A 12,394-nucleotide genomic window follows, 5' to 3' on the forward strand; every position below is an offset into this window, starting at 1 on the left:
AGGGAGCTGAAATCATCTACTGCTGTGCAAACCTGGGGAAGGAGACCAGGTATATGTGAAGAGCTTGGCCAAGTGTGTATAAGCACGTTGGTCTGGTGGGATGGCTTTATTCCAATAGAATGAAAAGTTACCTCTTAAAGCTTTTTATTGAGAAGTGACTATGAAATCTGACACTTTGTTTTAAAAAATAAAAAAAAAATTCCAGTGATTTGGTCTTCAGATGAGAAAATAATCTTCCCTTTAACCAGCAAGACAGGATACTGACTGGTAGATTTCGATCACTTAATATTTGCCTTAATCTGCAGAATATTGAAACATATCACTTGCTGTGTTTCAGCCAAAGTGAACTCGCCAGGATTACAAAAGCTGTAACTTTTTTAGTGGTGACTAGATTCAAAGGTTAACCTGAAAGGTTAATGTGCTGTTTGAGGGTAATGTTCATTTAGGTGCAATTTGGTTTGCCTTTCGTCTGCAACTAAAGCAGAAGCTCGGTCATTGGAAACTTGAGTTTCAGAACAGTAGGTCTGAATTTCACTGGTGGGAATCACAAAAATAATTTGTGTGGATTCTGTCCTTTTGGAGCGTGGAGGTTATGTCCTGCTTCTTCTCTAGAATGAGTTGCTGAAATACTTCTGCTGCCTTCTGTAGTGGCATTCTACTGTTCCCTTGATGGAGAAGCTGCTCAGAAAGGAAATGCTCTGGCCGTAGTGAGAGCCACGTGACCAGTACAGAGGTTCGTGTGCTTTGTGGCCAAATGAGCTGCTTTTTTATGCTCGCTGTCATCTTCCCCTGCTGTTTTCCATTGCTGACACTAGATGCTTTTTCATGTTCAGGGATCAGCATCAGGAATTTCTTAATTTATCCAAATTTTATATGATTTCCAGGTTTTTGTCACTTACCCTCATATAATATACCACTGATATACCTCAAGGGACAGGTGAGTGCTTTGAGCAGAACTTAGCAGCTGCGCTCTGCAGGAGGTGGGAAAAAAGTGGTCAATTTTCAGGTAACAACAAAGCTGCAAATGCAGTTTGATGCTATTCTTTTCAAAATAAATGGGACAACCATGGGGCATCAAAAAGAGTGCTATAAATTCTATCTGGCTCCTTGAGGCAATTAGCCAGGGGTGCTGCTAGCTGAGAACAGATGAGAAAAACAGATGACAGGAACAAAGATGCATTTTACAAGTTTGGCTGGAATTTTAATTGCACTTATCCCTGTGTTAATTAGGAAAACAAATGTTTAGCACAGACTAGTGAAGACTGGTAGCATGCACTAGAGAAGGCTCCCGGTGCAGCATCCTGCCTGTGCTGTGATTTTTATGGCAATTGTGGTTTCTGTTGAGCCTTCTAGTGAAGTCTAATGCACATTTTAGAGCCTGGGCATCCTTTTAGATACTCTCTAGCACCCTCCCTGTGCTCCCTCAAGGGTTGTTGCCCAGCTCTTTGGCACTCTTTAAAAGTGGCTGCGCTACCTGGCAGTAGATCAGGTAGTTGATGATTTCATTTTATTGGGCGGGAGGGTTAATGACTTCCTCAATTTACAGCTGGAAAGCCTGCAAGGGAAATTTTAGTTCTGAAGCTGCACATTAACATGTCTGTATTGTCAGGCTTGATAGTTTGATAGTCTCTTTAGTCAGAGGCTGAACCCAGGAAGGCTGCTCAACAGGAACACAGGACAGGATAATTCAGGTCCAAGGGGACTTAGAAAAGTTTCCCGTCTAGCCTCCTGCTCTAAGCAGGGTCAACTTTGAGATCAGATTGGGTTATTTGGGTGTCTTACCCAGTTTGGCCTTGAAAACCTTTTATAATGGAGAGTGCAACCTCTCTGGGCATCTGTTCATTGATTTATTGGTTGTAATAAATTGGCATTTTATTATTATTGTTCACTTCCTAGCCTTTTAGGCTCATGTAACATGTTGCTAAGCTTTTTGTCTGTATTGGTAAAAGCAATCTCATGGCTTCTAAGCAAGTTCTGGAGAAAGCCTGGGGATTAAGCCATGTATTTCAAGAATTTGAAAGTGAAACAGCATTGCCATTCCAGATTTTTCCATTTTCTTTAAGCACATTCCCTCCCATTATTTAAAACCAGCACTATCTTTTCCTGCTTCTTTCTTCATAGGTTCCCCGTCCACAACTATGATAGCAGTAGAAGAGGAAGGACTCTGTTTTCGATGTATCTTGGGCTGCTGCTAGGACCTTTAGAATATCTCAAACCATTTGATGATGCTTCTAGTAAGTTAGATATGACCTCGGTTTCTCAGGAAGTGAAGGATGGAGGTGATGAGATGAGAACAGGATCCAGATCTCCTGTTCTTAGGTACTGCAGTAAGCAGCTCTTTGTGACAATTTGTATTCATATAATGTTTCAGTTGTTGAATACTGGATGGTGAAATGCCTGGTTTACATCAGCCTTGAGGGAGAGATCGTGTTTCTGTGGTTCCACTATGTGACAATAATGTTATGAGCATTGCAATGGTAGTGTTTGTTCATGGCGGAGTAGCGTATTAAACCTGGCATGCAGTGTGATATGTTTGTTAATACTGTATTGGGCTGGTTTTGTTGACGAGGAGCCTTGTTTCATTTTGGCCGCATCATGGCTGTCTCAGGCCTTTCCCTTTTTAACCTACTCACTCTGTTTAAGTTATATTAAGGAAATAATAAATAAATGGCAGCGGGCTTTCCCTGGCTGAAATTAGCTGTTGACCTTAGACTAACAGAAGCTGCACCTACAAAAAGCCCCCACTGGTTTTCCTAGTGGGCTTGAGGAAACCTCTGAGCAGCTTTTTGTGAGTTAATATTTGGAGGAGGTGTGGTGGGCATGGTGTGAATGTTACATAGTGTTATGCTACAGGAGCTAACAGTTGCTTGAATGAGTGGACTTCCTGATTCAGAGGTAAAGAATGAATGGTCTCTCCTCATAGTTTCAATTTTATTACAGAAGGTACTTAACAGCAGCTCAGTGGTGTCTGCAACCCCACGCAAGTGCTGCCTAGACAATTGTTTCCACTGCTTGAGAAAAAGTCCATCTGACGCACCAATGGGAAGTTGATGCTTTCAGTTCATTAAAGGAAGCATCTATGAGCGTATGTACTCAGCTGAGAGTGTTTCAGTCTCTAAGGGTCTGAAAAAGGCTCGAACTTTAAAAGCATCCATTGTCTGAAGGCACAAGCTGTTACAGCTCAGCTCCCTCTTGCTGTAGCACTGGGACTGAGTGCGTAGTTGCTATTTGTTGCAGCAGCCTTGCTTTATTTAAAAATAATAACCTGTTGCTTTCTGTGTTTGCAAGGTAACCATGAATTTGGAACATGTAAAAAGTTATCTGGCGGCTGGTTCTCTAGGGACCTGTAGAGAGAACTGATGATATACTCACTTTTTACTCATTTTGCTGATGTTTGTGTGGTTTGTTCTCTTTTTTTGCAGACTAGCTCCTTCAGTTTGGTTGTTACTGTGATCCAGGTATCTCTGGAAGGTGGCATTGTGGGGGCTTTTTCCCTCTGTGTTGCTCTAGTGGTTGCTTTGAGATTGCATCAAAATAATGTCACTTGTTGATGCAGCAGGATACTGATGGCCTCTGGGAAAGGTTTCTTAATACATCGGCGGTTGCATCCTACAGACCAGAGAGCTCAGATAGTCTTGGAGAAGTTACCCTGCCCTGCTGTTCAGGTTTGCTGTCTTTCACATGGAAGTTGTTACTGCCTTTTTCATCCTAAATGAGTTTACTGTACTGCTGAAGCAACGGACATGCTTGCTCTTAAGGGCTTGGGGGCTTTTTAATATTAGATTATTACAGGATTAAATATTCGGCTACCAAATCTCTGATGTCAGCCCCTTGGTAACAGAGGGATGTAATGATGTTAACAGCTTTTCTCATATGGCTTAGAGGGCAGCACTGTTTGCCCCACCTTGTTCTTACCTGACATATTGGTGTCAGAAAACATAACTCCAGTGATGACATCATCTGACAGTTCACTGTATATGGTTAGGAATTCAAAACTGCCATTTCTTGTATGCATTGTTACGTCTTCTCTCTCCAAATATAGCAGCCTTTTAGCTTTGGCACAGCTATGGTTAGGGTGATAGACAGAGATGATACTTCTATTTTTATTTTTCTTTAAATAGCAAAAGAGTTTATGGTGGTCCTTGGGAACTGGTAATCAAGACCAATTGAAGTAAGAAGGGACTTTAGCTGGTCATGTGTTGTCTTTTGTGACATATAATTTCCTGAAGTGACCCCTAATCTACTCTTTCTTTACTCTGGGTCATGCTTCACTTGCACAGACTCTGCCACTACCTTCAGGGAGGTCTGAGAGCTGACCTTCGCAGCCAAGTAGACATTTTATACCTTGGTGCTTTTTTTGTGCCCTTTGTCCATGGACCAACGTTTTCCTTGCTGCTGAGATACTTCTTGTTGCCGTCTGTACCCCTTCCGTATTTCAACTTCAGCCAGTGTTTTACTTTCCTGTCCTCGTGTGTGCTCAGGCACCGTCTCCATATTCCTCCCCAAGAGCCCATCCCTGCCATACGCTTCCTTTAGCGCTTAAGCTCAACCAGGAGTTCCCCCTTGGGCAGAGCTGGCCCCCTGCCATGTTTGCTTGACTTTCTGCACGTCGGAACAGGCTGTTCTGCTTTGAGTGGTTGTTCTTGGAGATCAGCCGGCCCTCCTAGGCCCCTTTGCCTCAGCCTCCAATGGGACCCTGCCTGCCAGTTCCCTGAACAAGCCTACATCTGCTCTTCCGAAGTTCAAGATCTCTATTCTGTTACCTGCCTGCCTCACTTCTTTTGGGATCTCTATATCACCATCGTACGTACCAGCTGCTGCCAAGGCTGTGATCAGTCTGCACAGCTTTAACTAGCTCATCTTGATTAATGAGTAGCAAATTGAGAAGAGCCCCTCTCTTTGTCTTATCTGTCATTTTTTTCAAAAATTTGTCCTCTTGGATTGCTTGCACCCTTCCTTGTTGCCTTCCCAGCAGACACTGGGGTGCTGAAAACCCCCAGGGAGAAAAAGAGCCTGTGATCAAAAGGCTTATCCCAGCTGATTATGGCTAATTTCCTCCACTGTCTCTGTTTTTCTCTCAGTTATGCTTATTGGTCTTTTCTGTTGTCCTGACCCATAAGCTCTTGACCACTCTGTCACCTGTTGCTTTGAAGTGTTTCTTTGTGTAGAGCACAGCCCCAAGTTCTCATTTTCTCTTTTTTTTCCTTCCTGAAGAGCCATCACCCATCCATCCATCACAGCACTACAGTCACATTAACTATCCCACCACATCTCTACTTACAGAGATATTATAGCTCTGTCTGCATGTGGACTCGCAGCTTTTTCCATTTTTCAGTATTTGTGTACAGGCCCTTCCGAGAGGTCCCCCATGATAAACCTTGGGAGGGGGAGGGTCTTGGGAAGAGATTAGGGACACTGGCTGCTATTTTTTCCATAATTTTTCTTTTCCATGGAACTGATTGTGGTGTCACGGTGTTAAATCTTTTCATGAAGCAAAGGAGCTGCTCCACTTGTGTAGGGATTTCACTCCTGGGTACTGTTACATCCTGCAGAAAGACCTTTCGTAAACCCTCTCTAGGACAGAGTGAGCAAGCACATGGTAGGAGATACAGGCATTTCTAAACTGGCTCTTTCATATGCAATTTCTGTGATAGAGGGTGGGTTTGCATACCTGTAGAATGATGCTGGCCTGCCTCTTATGGATTGGTCACTCTTTAAGACAGTTTGCAAATATGCTAAATCGCACATGGTTTACTTTAATACGTTTTCATCTACTTAACACACTTGCACAAATGCACATGTGTATTCTGTCTCTGGATAACTTCTTTTCAACCTTCTTCCAGCAGATTTTGCTTTTCTTCAGCATTTTTTCCAAGTGGTGGACTCTGACCCACAATGGATTTGAGAATTAGTCCCCAGAGAGGAAGAACAGAGGAAACCTTTTCCTTCCTCTCTCCATTGTAAGGGAGCAGAATCAGCTGGTGTCAGTCCCATACTTCCTCCTCCTCTTCTCAGAAGCTGGCAGAATACAGTTCCCTCCTCCCACATCCTCATCTCTACTTACATATGTACAACTATTGATGATTAGGAGTCTTTTTTTTTTTTTTTTTTTTTTTCCCCTCTCATGTACAGGGTTCTTCGGGTGAATTCCACCCATGCTGTGATAGCTCCTAAATTATGTCCTGACTATCTGAAGAGGAACTGTCCTAGAACAATTGCTAAGGAGTTCAGTGCACGCTTCCCCTGCGCACTTCTCCATAGCTGTGGAAGTTACAATATGCTCAATGGCTGTAGTATCTTGGTAACTTCTCTTTGGCCTTTCTCTGTGAGGGGGTTCTGCTGTATGTAGTTTGAGAGACTTTTTCAGAAGAGAAGCTAGCCAGTCATTGTGGTGTCCTGTGCCTGCCTGTCCCCTCCAGAAATTCTGTCTATTGTCAAATGGGTTTCTCTTAAGCTAGTTAAAACTCTAAGAGATGCCTCCACGCTCTGTAATGTATTTTGAACTCTGTGCTTCTGTAGCACAGGAATTGTCTAACTCGTCACAGCCATAGCTGTGCTGTGTGCCCTGTGCTATACAGCTGCTGCGACCAGATGGCTCAGTTTTATGCTTGTCTTTACTGTACCTGTCTATAGCCAGGAGAGTGTGTCTTGCAAGGCTACATTGGGGCAAAAACATTGTGATAGACTGGAGACTGATGGCAGCTGTAAAACCTTGGGGTGGAGTGCCTTGCTGTGACATTTTGTGGCATGCAGCCTGTTACTAAGCAGATGTGAAGATCAAAACAGCCTGTTACTAGTAGAACCCTTTTCAAGATGGAGTAGACCTTTCCACATGCTCTGGCAGTACAAGAGTATCTCTCTGTAACTTCCTCATCTTACCACTTACCTGAGGGCATGTATGTTTTGATGAAATCATTGTGATGTGTTTTTCTTGTTTCTGTTGTTACAGATTAACAGACTAGTGTTTTGGGTAACTTCATTTTCTCATCTGTAGTGTAATGACTGCTCTGTCCTTTTCTATTTGTCCCATGTTTGATACAGGCTCTGAGACTTTTCATGCAAACAATTGTTGTTTCCTTTCCTCTTTGTTTTTTCACCTGTTTTATCAAAACTCTGGCTTCTTTCCACTCATAGACTCCTTAAAACATTATCTAACAAGTCATCATATACTTTAATGGTGACTGTATTGCAGTAAACACGGTATTTGGTCCAAAGTAACTTTCAATACCAACGTCTGTCAAAGCAAGCTCTGCCTCCGTTCAGTCTCGTGTGCACACTTACCCTTTCAGACCCACTGCTGAGTTAAGCTTTAGCCTCCTCCACTGCCAAGCCAGCTTCACCCTCCGAACTACTGTGCTTTCTGAGCATCCGGTGCCTCAGCTGCATACCTCTGCTCCTGGCACATTGGTCCCTGCAGAGATGCACAGAGGAAGGGTCTTGCTTCTCAGTATGTTGCTGCTTTGTGCTGATCTTTTCTCTAGATGTTGCCCAGATTTAAGTGTCAAAACCAAGTGAAGCAGATAAACCATAGTCCTGTGTTTTCTCTGCGAGCTACATGTTTCTCATTCACAGCTTTTGAGCCGGAGCAAACACAGAACGCCTCTGCTACAGGCAGTGTTGAGGCTAACCTCTGGTCTTGACCATGAGGTTTCCAAACCCTTGTGGTGAAGGCTAGTATGGGTAATGATGCAGAAACGGTATCCCACTAACAGTTTCCACAGCTCATTTGTCTTCCCTGCTATGCAGAAGACCTTAAAGTGTCAGCCTTCCTCAACCACAGTCTGGTTGTGGTGGCTTAATTTTGCAATAGCTGTAGCCATCTTGGTAATTCCAGCGCACCGTTCGCGCGTAGCTTGCTCATCTCAACAGGGGCATTCCTGTGCATGGCTCCCATGCTGACAACAGGTGTCTGTCTTTGTTCCTGTGTAGAAGGATTTTCATCTGTGTGTGCAGCCCCAGCTCCACGAAGCCACTGATGAAATTGCCATTGACTGCAGTAGGGTTTGGCATTTCCCCAGCTGTGCTTTCCTTTGTGCCTACGTTCATTCAGCGTGTGTTCGGCTCTGGTTTCATACTTAACTCTCTAGCCCTTCTTCTTCCATTCTTTTCTCCTTAAAAGATGGTAGAAACACAGAAATAGCACTTTGTACAGTCTTCAGAGGGGTTATTTTGTGGTTTCCTGGAGAGTCTAAGCTTTTGTCAGTCTGTCTGGTTTTTTTACCACCCACCCCCCCCTCTCCTTTTAGACTTACGTGCTGAAGGCACAGCCTCACAGGAAACCATCCTTAACCAAACCACAGCAACAGAATTATCACATACGTCCCGCTCCCCAAACCTGTCTGAAAGATCACATAGGTGGCACACTTTCACAGCCTGAAGAATTTCACTGCTTTGCAATGGGAATGCACACACTGGGTAGGAAATCCCAAGACCTTCCACTGTCTCTGCGTCAAAGGGCCAGTGCTCATTAGGCTCGTATCAATTCCTTTTAGGGTTTTGGGGTGAGGTTTTTTTGCTGGGGTAAGGGAAGGAGGGACATTACTTGTACCTTCATCACAGTGAGCTTCAAAACAGCAGTTCTTTTTCAGGTTGTGCATGTGCTGAAGTGGTCATGTGTTGAAGTCATGCTGGGGTTTGACTAGGTGACTGGAACACCAGCTGGAACCTTTTTGAAGTTGCTGTTTGTTGCCTACCATCGTGATCCTTTCCGTTCTCATGCCGGATGGCTTTTTATTTTTACTAAGATGTAAGCTCACTTAGCATCAGTACTGAATCAGGGATGCCTTCGCTTATACTAATGATGCCTTGTTTTGGGAGTGTGCTGGTTGTCTGTAGTTGTGTTCATTGTTCATCTTTGTCCTCCACGAGCTTTATGGTTGGATGGGGTTTTTTCTGCTAAAAGGTATTGCTACCTGTCAGGCATTCTTTTAAAGTTCTGTCTCTGATTTTAGATAATGCCATTATGTTGGCAAGTAGCGTACTGAGCACAAACAAAAGATCACTGAAAATTGCCTTTTTGGCAATGGTGAGTTTATATTTGATTTAACTCTAGCTTTAAATACTACTTTTTACTAAAAAGACATGTATCACTGCTTTTAAGCGGTAACATTCCATGGGATCAGCAGAAACAAAACTCTAGGTTTCCTCTGTGCTGCAGCAATCACGTGTTGTGTTATATTCACTTTTCAGGCTGGTAGAGGATGGTAATCGCTCATTAGCTCCATTGCATAGTACGAGGAATAATTTGAACAAAACCCCAAAGTTACCATAGTAAGTTAGCATTAAGTCAGAACTAGAACTTGGAATTTATGTTGAAAATCTTGACCCTGTTTTGTCCAGAAGGTAGTGAGCCCTTGAAGCTGTTCCTGTTTTCTCTCTCATGTCCGGCAGTAGTTGTACAGAAATTAAAACATCCTCATAGAACAATAACATTTTCTGATAGAATAATGAGGCCTTTTAGTTAAAATAAGAAACCATGAGTTTGCACGACACTCCACCTCATCTGTTGGAAGGCTCTTTTCCTGTGCTGTTCCTTTTGTTAAATTTAGTCTTTTCAGATTTCTCAAGTTTATCTGAATTTGCTAACTTTCCTCTCTGATTTATGTCCATAGTCCGGACTAATTCCACCACTCTCATCTTTATTATTCAAGATCTGTAACAATGTAGTGGAAGGCCAAATTCTGCTTCTGGTGTTGGTTGACCATGTAAGAAATTACTTTTTCTACATGTTTTATATTAGTATTTATTTCCTATAGTAAATAATATCTATCTTAGAATCTCTTTAGGTCTGGTCACTATATTGTGCTTTTTGTAGCATGCTGAACAAATTATATTTGCATTAAGGGTGGAGGTTTTTTTGTGTGTTTCTCCATACCTTCCTTGAAGGACAACTTTATTCTTCTCATTCCAGGAGATGGAAAAGAAGCTGCCATGGGTATTGCGCAGCTTCCTTTCCTACAGATACCCTGCTGGTGCTTGTCACAGGCAGAATCTTGGATGGGGTGGTTATTTAGTTTGCGTTTACAGGGCAGTAATGAGCAGTAGTAAACAGTGAGCCCATGGGCAGACCTTGCTCACCTGGAGGATGCTTCTCAGTCCTTGCTGCTTGAGGGCGGGGGAGGTTTGGAGGTGGACATTCTCTACATGCAGCGACTGCAGCCTCCCCTCTCCTTAGTGTCACCATGGCTGCAGGTGGGATCCCACCCATGTCTCATACCTGCTCTGTGGTCTCTACCGCAGTTACAGTCGGCATCTTCAGCAAGCTCCAAAGTCTGGTCCTCCCTTCTGCTGGCAAGAAAAAGACCAAAACCAGTTGTATTTAACACTTGTGGAGTGAAGAAGCCCGAGCGCTATGATGCGTGGTAAGCAGAGAGAACACATTGTCTTTCCGATTATTCTCTCCTTTATCCTTCCCCTTGAGTTTCTGCAGCGTTGATGGTTGTTACCATGTACATCTCTGCCTTGGATTGGCAGCTCATGCCAGACTGAGCAATGAAAGAGTTTAAAAGTATAAGGAGCATCCTAGGGCAGGGGAAAGAAGAGATTTGTGTGAGAGAAGGGTGATGTGATGTAGTGAATGATGCAGCTGTTGTCTGTCTTGTGTCCATGCGCTGCTTCGAAGCTGTCCTGCATCTCGAAAGCCTTCACATCTCTCTCTCTGGGGCTCAGAAAGATGATCAGAAGCTTGTTCTTGGTTCACGGCTCGTATCGTGAACCTGTTCATGGTAACATCCAGAGCCTGTTCGTGGTTCACACTTGTGCTGTATGCGGTTCTGTACTTTTGGACAAGCAGTTCCCTGATCATGGAGAGGGGATGAGCAACGCTGGGAAACCTGTTCAGGAGGGGTGACACAACCCACGTGGCTGTGTGATATGGCAGACTGGCCACGTGACGGCGTGATAACATCTGGCACATGGCGGTTCTGACCGCAGGTACAGAATTCAGTCGTTGGATGGGGAGATGGGGGGAAAAACCCAGAAGAATTAAAAAATCTGCTTGGGGAAAAAAAAGAAAAAAGCTCTTGGCCTTCTGGATGTACTCTGAACCAGAAAAAACCTGCACACGTAACAGTTCAAGTAACAAGCCATAAAAGAGACCACACTGTGAGATGAAAGATTTTTTTTTTTTTTTTTACTTGAGATACCAGTGATGAAAACTGCCGGAGGATGTTGCAGTCAATGACTTAAGGATGGAATTTCCACATTTCTTCTGGGTTCTCTTGGTTATGCGGAGTGACGCCAGCCCTTTGGGGTTACTTGAATGCTGATGGTTTTGTAACAGTCTCTAACGTGCAGGGATTTTATTTTGGACATCAGCACTCCTATCTCATAAGTGGATTTGGGTGACGTTTTCATGTTCCTGTCCAGGAAACATGAGAAATTGTCTCCTGTTCCTCCTGCATGGTCAGGGGAGGCAGGGGAGAAAAGAGGGCTTGGTTAGCGCTCTCAATAAATGAATAAAACGGTCTCTTCAAGATCACATTGCCTCTTGTGTTAAGAGATGTTCTTTGGAGCACTTCCAAAGATGGTCTTTATCTTACAGGAACGAAGATATGTATATGACTGTGTTTGCAGTTTCCAGTAACGCTGCTGTGATTTTTGCTTCTGATTGCTCTGAGCAGACGTGAACAGAGCTGCTAAGTGGTAGGTAGCAGGCACAAGCAGTTGGCATTGCTACATGAGGTTTATATGGCTTATAGTTTGCTTTAATGGTGGACACCACCAGACTTGCTCCTGCTGTTCTGATGCACGATGTGGAGGTCTTTAAAGTTGTTCAAATGAAAAAAAAAAAAATAAATAAAATTGGGTTTCCTCAGCCCTAACTTTACGATTTTGGTTCCTGATGTTATTGGCAGTTTTACCAGGCCAGTACTGAGATGGGTGACCTGAGGTAATTTTTCTGACTTCTAGGAGGATTCTTTAACCTATTTATTACAGGCATAAGTATGTTCCACTTTGGCATAGAGGCATTATGGTATTGCAGTGACTAATGCAACTCTAATGCTGCTGTAGCAGGTTGGTTTGAAAACCCCAGGTCAAATAAAAGTTAGGCTGGACATGGTGACTGTTCTCAATTGCAGCAGGTTTTTGTGACATTAGTAGTTTTAAAAACACAGTGTTCTAGGAAGAGTTTGTAGCTGTGGCAGTAAATGCTTCTTCTAGCTGTCACCCCAGGTTTCATGATAAAATTGTCTGTTTGTATGTGTATGCACATGCCCCTGGTCATGGCTACTTGCAAAACTTACTTGAATAAATTACAGTGAAGTGTCTGTTATGCTTTCCCAGGCAGCTGTGTTGTCCTCTGGCTGTCAAGAAGTGAGCTTCTCTGCTTCCTGTGCCGCGTCCTCGGGCGCCGCAGTGTGCTGCGCATGGTGAAATCAGGGAATTTCAGTGA

Source organism: Falco cherrug, chromosome 1 (genome assembly GCF_023634085.1).
Source record: "Falco cherrug isolate bFalChe1 chromosome 1, bFalChe1.pri, whole genome shotgun sequence".
In the NCBI taxonomy this organism is placed as follows: Eukaryota; Metazoa; Chordata; class Aves; order Falconiformes; family Falconidae; genus Falco; species Falco cherrug.